An 8,437-nucleotide genomic window follows, 5' to 3' on the forward strand; every position below is an offset into this window, starting at 1 on the left:
TAGGGCCAGCAAAGTGCTTGCTGTTGCCAGTTTATCATAAGCTACAGTGGTAACCCCCGATGTCAGATCTTTGTGTCTCTCTGACACAATAATTTGACCTTTGCTTGGGCTACAAGGAAGGCTACCTCTAACACCTCAGTAGTAATAAGACTGACACCTTATATGTATGCAGTTCTTATTAAAATATCCTTTACACATTTCATCTGAGTCTCAACAACTCTGATGTACTCAAGCAGTGCAAGGATTAGTCTCCAATATACAGATGCGGAAGCTGAGCCTTGGAATGGTTAACTGACCCCAAAGTTCACAGGACAAGTTACTAAGTTCTTTTCACTCCAAATCTAATCGTCGCTTTTGAGCCATGAAGATGCCTATATCTAAAATCTTATAATCCTGTGTGGTAGACATTCATAGCAATATATATAGGGGTCTCTGCCTCATGAGAAGTGATAGGCTGTATGTTTTGGAAGTCTTGGTTCCCAGGTAAGGATGAATGCTTTCCTAGCACCTTTGCAGCACCTGAAACCCCTTGGAATTAACCTTTAGACACAGGGGGCTTATAGTTAATCCATTGTACCTCAGGATAGTCTTTCTGGTCTAAGCCTCTATAGCTAAAGAAAACTTTATGGGTGTGGCCTGGTGCCCTCATGTGAACTTCCTCAGGGCTTTTGAATCCAGATGAACTCCTGGAATTTAAATGCCCTGGCCTGCAGCCTCGTCAATGCTATTAGTGTCTAAGGAAGGGCCAGTTTTGTAAATCTGAGACCATCCTGCTAATTTTATTATCTATTATAGACAATGCAGAAAGGACTCCATGGAGGGGAAAATTTCTTTAGCTCCAACAGCAAAGTTCATTATATTTTGTTTACACTTAATATACATAAACACATAGAAGCAATTTGAGTTTGCTAACTGTAACCTCCATTGGTCATATTTTACATGCAGAAGTTTCCCTTATTTGACTCCCTTTAGCGGAAATTTACACTAGGAATCATATGAGCAAACATAAAGCCAGCTGGGCCAAGCAGTATGTGGCTATTTATCAGATTAGAGAGGCAGGAAAGGTTAAAGACAAGTTACAGAACATGTGGGCTAAAATAGGGCTCTGCATAGCTTATTGTAATCAGAAATACGCCTGGCTTTGAGGTTACTGGGTTTAAGTATGTTATTAAGTTGACTACATACTTTCAGATGTGGCAGTTGTTGCCCACCTTAAGGCCAGCAACAGCACAGAAAACTACTCCCCATGGAGTGTAAAGTGATGAAAACCTGAAGTCATTTTTACAAACACTTCCTTCTACTCAGAAAGCAGCATTTTCTTTTATTCTCTGAGCAGGCAGAAGCACCTATGGGTGCATGAAAGTGTGCTGGTGCTTTTCTTCTTGCAGCTTTATCTGTTTTTCCTTCATCTATTTTGAAAATTTGCTTTTAGGTGCATAAATATTTATGATTGTTATATCCCCTTGATAAAATGATCTCTTTATTATTATGATAATGGTAATATAGTAAAGAAAATGTTAATATTATTTGCTCTGAAAACTACATTGATAGCAATATAGCCATCCAATTTTCCTTGTGTTAGAGTTAACATATTTTTTCATTATTTTACTTTTAACTTAGTTCTGTCTTTCTATTTGAAGTGCATTTCTTGAGGGGCACATAGTTGGATCCTACTTTTTAATACAATGTGACAATTTTTACTTTTTAATGGACTGCATTTAATGTGCTTATTGATATGGTTAAGTTCAACTTTGTTATCTTGTTTTCTATTTGCCTCATTCGCAATGTGTTCACTTTTTATGCTTTGTTTTGGATTAATTGAATATTTTTTCTGATTCCCTTTTATCTCCTTTGTGGATATTAACTATAACATTTTGTTTGGTTAATTTAGTGGCTGCTTTAGGGTTTATGGCACACATTTTTAACTTATCACAGTCTATATTCAAGTCATATAATACCACTTCATGTATGCTATAAGAATGTTACAATAGTATACTTTCAATTCTCCCTTCTTGATCTTTGCACCACTATTTTCATACACTATGTTTATTATGTTATAAATACCACACTACATTGTTATTATTTTTGTTTCAACAGTATATTCTCTTTTATATTAGACATAATTCATATACAATAAAATTCACTCTCTTAAAGGGTACAATGTAATGGTTTCTAGTACATTCACAAAATTTTTCAACCATCAATCCTATCTAATTCCAGAACATTTTCATCACCCTGAAAATAATCCCATGCAACCACACCCCATTTTCCTCATCCCTTCCTCCTCCCGGCCCTACAAAACCACCAGTCTGTTTTCTGTCTCTATAGATTTGCCTATTCTGGACATTTCGTATAAATGGAATCATACAACATATATGACCTTTTGTGTCTGGCTTCTTTAACAAGGATCATCCATGTCGTTGCATGTGCTGGTACTTCATTCCTTTATTTTTTAAATTCAAGTGAAATTCAAGTAACTTAAAACTAACCATTTTAAAGCAAACAATTCGAGTGCCATTTAGTACATCCAGTGTGCAGTGTGGTGCAACCACCTCCTTTATCTAGCTACAAAACAGTATCATCACTCCAAAAGAAAACCCCATATCCATTAAGGAGTCACTCTCCGGTCCTCATAGCCACTGGCAGCCACTAATCTACTTTCTGTCTCTATAGATTTACCTATTCTGAATGTTTTATATAAATGGAATCTTACAATATGTGACTTTTTTGGGTCTGTTTTTTTTTTTCATTTAGCATAATGTTTTCAAGGTTCATCCATGTTATAGCATGTATGAGTACTTTATTCTTTTTTATGTTGCATAATAATACATCGTATGGTTATACCACATTTGTTTGTCCATTCATCCATTGACAAATATGTTGTTTCCACCTTTTGGTGATTTTGAATAGCACTGCTATGAACATTCATGGACAAATGTTTGTTTGAATACCTGTTTTCAAGTCTTTCAGGTATGCCTAGGAGTGAATTTGCTGAGTCATATAGTAATTCTGTTTAACTTCTTGAGGAAGTTAAGCCAAACTGTTTTCTACTGGACCAACACCATTTCACATTCCCACCAGCTATGTGCAAAAGTCCAATTTTTCCACATCTTTACAAAAATGTGTTATTTTTCCATTTTTAATTATTGCCATCCCAGCGAGTGTAAAGTGGTATCTCATTGTGGTGGTTTTTGGTGGTGTTGGTGTTGTTTTTATTTAGACAAGGCTTTGTCACCCAGGTTGTTGTTTTTATTTAGACAAGGCTCTGTCACCCAGGCTGGAGGGCAGTGGCAGAATGATACCTCACTGCAGCCTCAAAACTTGGGCTCAGGGAATCCTCCTGTCTCAGCCTCCTGAGTAGCTGGGGCTAAAGGCACATGCCATCATGTCTGGCTAATTTATTTTTATTTATTTTTTTGTAGATGTGGGGTGTTGATTTGTTGCCTAGGCTGGTCTCAAATTCCCGGGCTCAAGCTATCCTCCCGCTTTGGCCTCCTAAAGTACTGGGATTACAGGCATGGGACCACTGCACAGGTCTCATTGTGATTTTGATTTGCATTTCCCTAATGACTAATGATTCTGAGAGTCTTATGTGCTTGTTGGCCATTTGTGTATCTTCTTTAAAGAAATGTCAATTTAAATGCTTTGCCCATTTTCAATTGGGTTATTTGTCTTTTCACTGGTGAGTTGTAAGAGTACTTTATATATTATGGATACCTATCCTTTATCAGATATATGATTTCTGAATATTTTCTCTCATTCTGAGGGTTATCTTTTTACTTTCTTGATGGTGTCTTTTAAAGCACAGAATATTTTAATTTTGATGAAATATCAAAAATATTTTCTTTTTGTTACTTTTGCTTTTGGTGTCACATGTAAGAAACCATTGCCTAATCCAAGTGCACAATGTTTAACTCCTATGTTTTGGCTCATACATTTAAGTCTTTAATCTATATTGAGTTAATTTTTAAACATAGTGTGAAGTAAGAGTTCAAATTTATTATTTTGCATGCAGCTACCCAGTTGTCCCAGCACCATTTGTTGAAAAGACTTTTTCTTTCCTCTGTTAAATTGTCTTGATACACTTGTCAAAAACGGATCCACCACAGAAGTATGGCTTTATTTCTGGATTCTCTATGGCATTGATCTATATGTCTGTGTTTATGCCAGTACTACGCAGTCTATTTTTTTTTTTAAGATAGGGTCTAACTCTGTCACCCAGTTTGCAATGCAGTGACATGAACATGGCTCACTGTAGCCTCTACCTACTGGGTCCAAGTGATCCTCCTTACTCAGCTTCCTGTGTAGCTAGGACCATGGGTGGTGCCGCCATGCCTGGCTAAGTTTTTGTAGAGGTGGTATCTCACTTTGTTCCCCAGGCTGGTCTCAAACTCCTGGGCTCAAGCAGTTCTCCTGCCCCTGCCTCCCAGAAGGCTGGGATTACAGGCATGAGCCACTGTGCCTGGCCTCACAGTCTTGATTACAGTAATATTGCAGTAAGTTTTGAAATAGTCAAGTGCCAGTCTTTCAACATTGTTCTTTCTCAAGATTGTTTTGGCTATTCAGGCTCCCTTGCAATTCCATACGCATTTAGTCTCAGCTTGTCAATTACTGCTGAAAAATAAAAGAAGAAGAAGACAACTGGGATATTAATAGATTACAATGAATTTGTACATCACTTTGGGGAGTATCGTATTTTAACAGTATTAAGTCTTCTGACCCATGAACACACACTCTTTTTCTATTTATATAGATCTTCCTTAATTTCTTTCAATAATGTTTTGTAGTTATTGGTGTATAAGTCTTGCACTTTTATTCCTAAGTATTTTATTCTTTTGTGTTACTATAAATGGAATTTCTCTATTAATTTCCTTTTCAAATTTTTCATCACTAGTGTATAGAAATACAATTTTTGTTTTTGGTTGTATATTGATCTTGTATCCTGCAACTTTGCCTAATGCATTTGTTAGCTATAATAGTTTTTTAGTGGATTTCTCAGGATGTTCTATATATAAGGTCATGTCTTCTGCAAATTGACATAGCTTTCCTTCTTTCTTTCCAGTCTTTATGCTTTTTATTTTGTCTTCCTTGTCTAATTGATTAGGCTAGAAACTTCAGTACAATATTAAATAGAAGCAATGAGAATAAACATCTTTTTCTTGACCCCAGTCTAAGGAGGAAGGTTTTAGTCTTTCACCATTAAGTATGATGTTAGCAGTAGATTTTCATAGATACCTTTTCTCAGTTTGAGACAGTTCCCTTGTATTCCTAGTTGTTGAGTGTAGTGTTTTTCAGGTTGTTCTTTCTTTGGCCTCAGATAATTTCATTGTATGAGTGAGATGATCAGTATTCTGATGAATACTCAAGGAGGACCCTCCCTCTGCAGATCTCTGGAGTTCTCTCTCTCTCTTTCTGTGTGTGTGTGTGTGTGTGTGTGTGTGTGTGTGTGTGTGTGTGTGTGTGAATCTCTCTCCTCTCTTATTCCTTATCCCAAGAATTATAGCCACCTTCATCTCCTTGGACCCTGAGCTCCACCTCTTCAATTTAGGAAGTCTACTTGGGTTCCCCCACTCTACCCTATGGCCTAAAATCGCTCTCAAATCAGTAAGCCCAGGCAATTGTAGGGTTCACCAAGTTTGTCATCTCTTAGGGATCCCTGTCTTTTATTGCCTGATTCAAGTGTCATTAAAACAAAAACAAAAACAAAAAACCCTTCTTTCATATTTTGGGTGTTTTGGGGGATTGTTCAGGTGGGATGGTAAAACTGATCTATCTTGGCCAGAAGCTGAAGTGTTCCTAAAGTTTTTTAGTCCTCATTACTTCCAATGCCTTGGTGCCAGGGCAGGGTATATATTCACTACAACAACAGGTCAAAATTATTCGAGAAGATTTTGTTTACTATGTGGCACGTAGGCTTTCAGTGTAGGGTCATCTGATGTGTCTCTTGCAATATGAATATTTGTATTAAGATGGCCTAATCTTTTGTCTCAGTTGTGTCTCAGTTTTCTCTCAATTGGAATTTCAGTTAACATGTGTTTTTCTTTAATTCTAGCAGGATGGGCTTTTACTTTTCCTATCATAAGTGAGGAAAGTGGAAAATGGTTTTAAAGTCTTGGAATTCACAGAAAGAAGTCCTGTGAACACATGTGAAGTTAAGTCATTTCTTGTTGAAAGTAAGGAGTATCATAACAGGGAGGGAGAGGAGACAATATTCCTTTTAAATCCTATATGGCAAACTTTCATTTTCCATGACTACTATGAGTCAGAAAACTGTAGTTTACGAAGAAATCTTTCCAATCTTTCCATCCCATTCCCCTGCAAGACCTTTTATTAGGACTTTAATAGCTAGGAAAGATGATTAAAATAACTTCTCCAAGGGAGAGAAGTAAATGAACAGAGACGTAGTTGAAGACTAATAGGGACTGGTCTATACTATATCTAAGATTCCTTGCAATTCTAAACCAAATTCCAGAATATCCACTCTATACAGAGTCAATTATCATTTTCTAAAGTGTTATGGAGTCAAACTAGACCGTTTCAAGACTAAATGTTGACCAAGTGTCATTGTCACACATCCACAAAAAGACATGGTAGTCTTTCAAAAAAGTTTTTTCAAGTATCTATATCACACATGAGTTTTATCTACTGTAATTAAAGTAATATATTTAGCTATAATTCTAAGCACTAAGCACCACCACCAATATCTCCTGTGTTCCTGGAATGAACATAACCTTAGTATAAAGAGGGGGAAAACAGAATGAAAAACAAGGTTAGAAAAATAGTCCCTAGCGGCTTGTGAGAAAGTTAAAACAACTATAACAAAAGTCTGAGCATGGATATATTTTAAACAGCCTACATACTTTTAATTCCCTGAAAATAAGGCAGAAAATCCAAAAATGTTGAAAACCTTCTTGGGGATTACAAGTGTGGAAATACAGAATGAATTGCAAACGTCACATTTTTTTTTCTGTAGATATTTAAGAATCTGTTTTCCAATTCAATATTTCCTTGCTGCTTTTGTTATTGAAATGCTAATTCAGATTATTGCCAGTGAAATAGAAGATCCTCTAATGGATATTCTGAGATTGAAAAGTGAAGGAGGGTATTGCTTCTAGTTCAGTTCTATGGACCCAAACACTTAATATTAAGTAAAATCAATGGTCTCCTTCTAAATTCTCAGGACTTTATTCTAAATAAGCTTTCCCCATTTACATAGCATGGCGCTGATGTTGCTGACAAATTCCAATGTAGCATGCAACAGTGGTTCCTAATTGCTTTAGCATTTATCATGCACAAGAGACAGGAGGGAAGTTGTCTCATTTTGTACAGCTCAGTTGCATTTCTTATCTCTGAAGTACATTTAAGCAGCAAACTGGGACTTAAGGTAGCTGCCTGAAAACCAGCATCCATTAACATGCATATCTTGGGGGGGGGTGGAAACGAATTGGGTTTTCTAAAGGAGAATACAGTTCCATCTCATTCTGTGCATTAATTTTACATAATTTGTCTTTTACACATTTTATAAATTAAGGACCATGATCTGACTTACCCATACAAATTCTCATGCTCACATTTTCCAGGTTGTGCCTTTTGTCTGCTTTGTTTTCAAAATATTTATTTTATTTTTCCTTTTTTTCCCACATTATGCTGATGTAAGTTTCCAAAACATTATGAAAAAGCATTTTGGTGCATTTCCAAGATGCTCTTTGGGCTCAATTAGCACCTGGTAATATTATTCCAAGTAGTCATGGGAGGTGTTTAACTACTGTGCACTTACGCATCTTTTTCCTGACAAGTCTTCTGAACAGGTTTTATGTTTAAAGAAACAGTACCCCTTCACATTCTACAGAAAACATTTGGTTAGCATATATGAGTCTAGGAGAGTGGGGAAGCTGAAGTTCTGCTTATGCACTCTTGAATGTAATCCTTCCTGCCAGTGAGTCCTGATGATGTGTCTAAGCAGCAACAGACTATGGTTACTGTTTCAGGAATTCAAGTCCCATTAAGATGTAAACCCCCAAAGGGGTATACAAAATCAGATGGACTGAGAAGCACAGGGGTGCCTATTTGTTTTTGAGGGGCTGTTTGGATGAATAAAGTATATTTGGACTATGCCCTGGCAAATATAGATTGCCCCCTTGAAGTGAGGATTAAAGTTTGTGTATATATACATATGTATATATAGGTATGTAAATATACACTGATCCTAAAATGATCTCTGCTGTAGACAGTTTCTAACAGTTTCTAATATAAAGGCAGTCTAATTACACCTTCCTATTGTGATGTAGATATTGTTTTACAAAATCCCCCCAGGTGCATAAAGTGAAGTCAAGCTGTACAATTAACTTCATTGTCTGTATATAGACAATCCATGTACCTTGTGGATTTTTGCACACCATTCGTGACTTGCTTTCCTATTCTGTGGCCCATGTGATCC

This window comes from Symphalangus syndactylus, chromosome X (genome assembly GCF_028878055.3).
Source record: "Symphalangus syndactylus isolate Jambi chromosome X, NHGRI_mSymSyn1-v2.1_pri, whole genome shotgun sequence".
In the NCBI taxonomy this organism is placed as follows: domain Eukaryota; kingdom Metazoa; phylum Chordata; class Mammalia; order Primates; family Hylobatidae; genus Symphalangus; species Symphalangus syndactylus.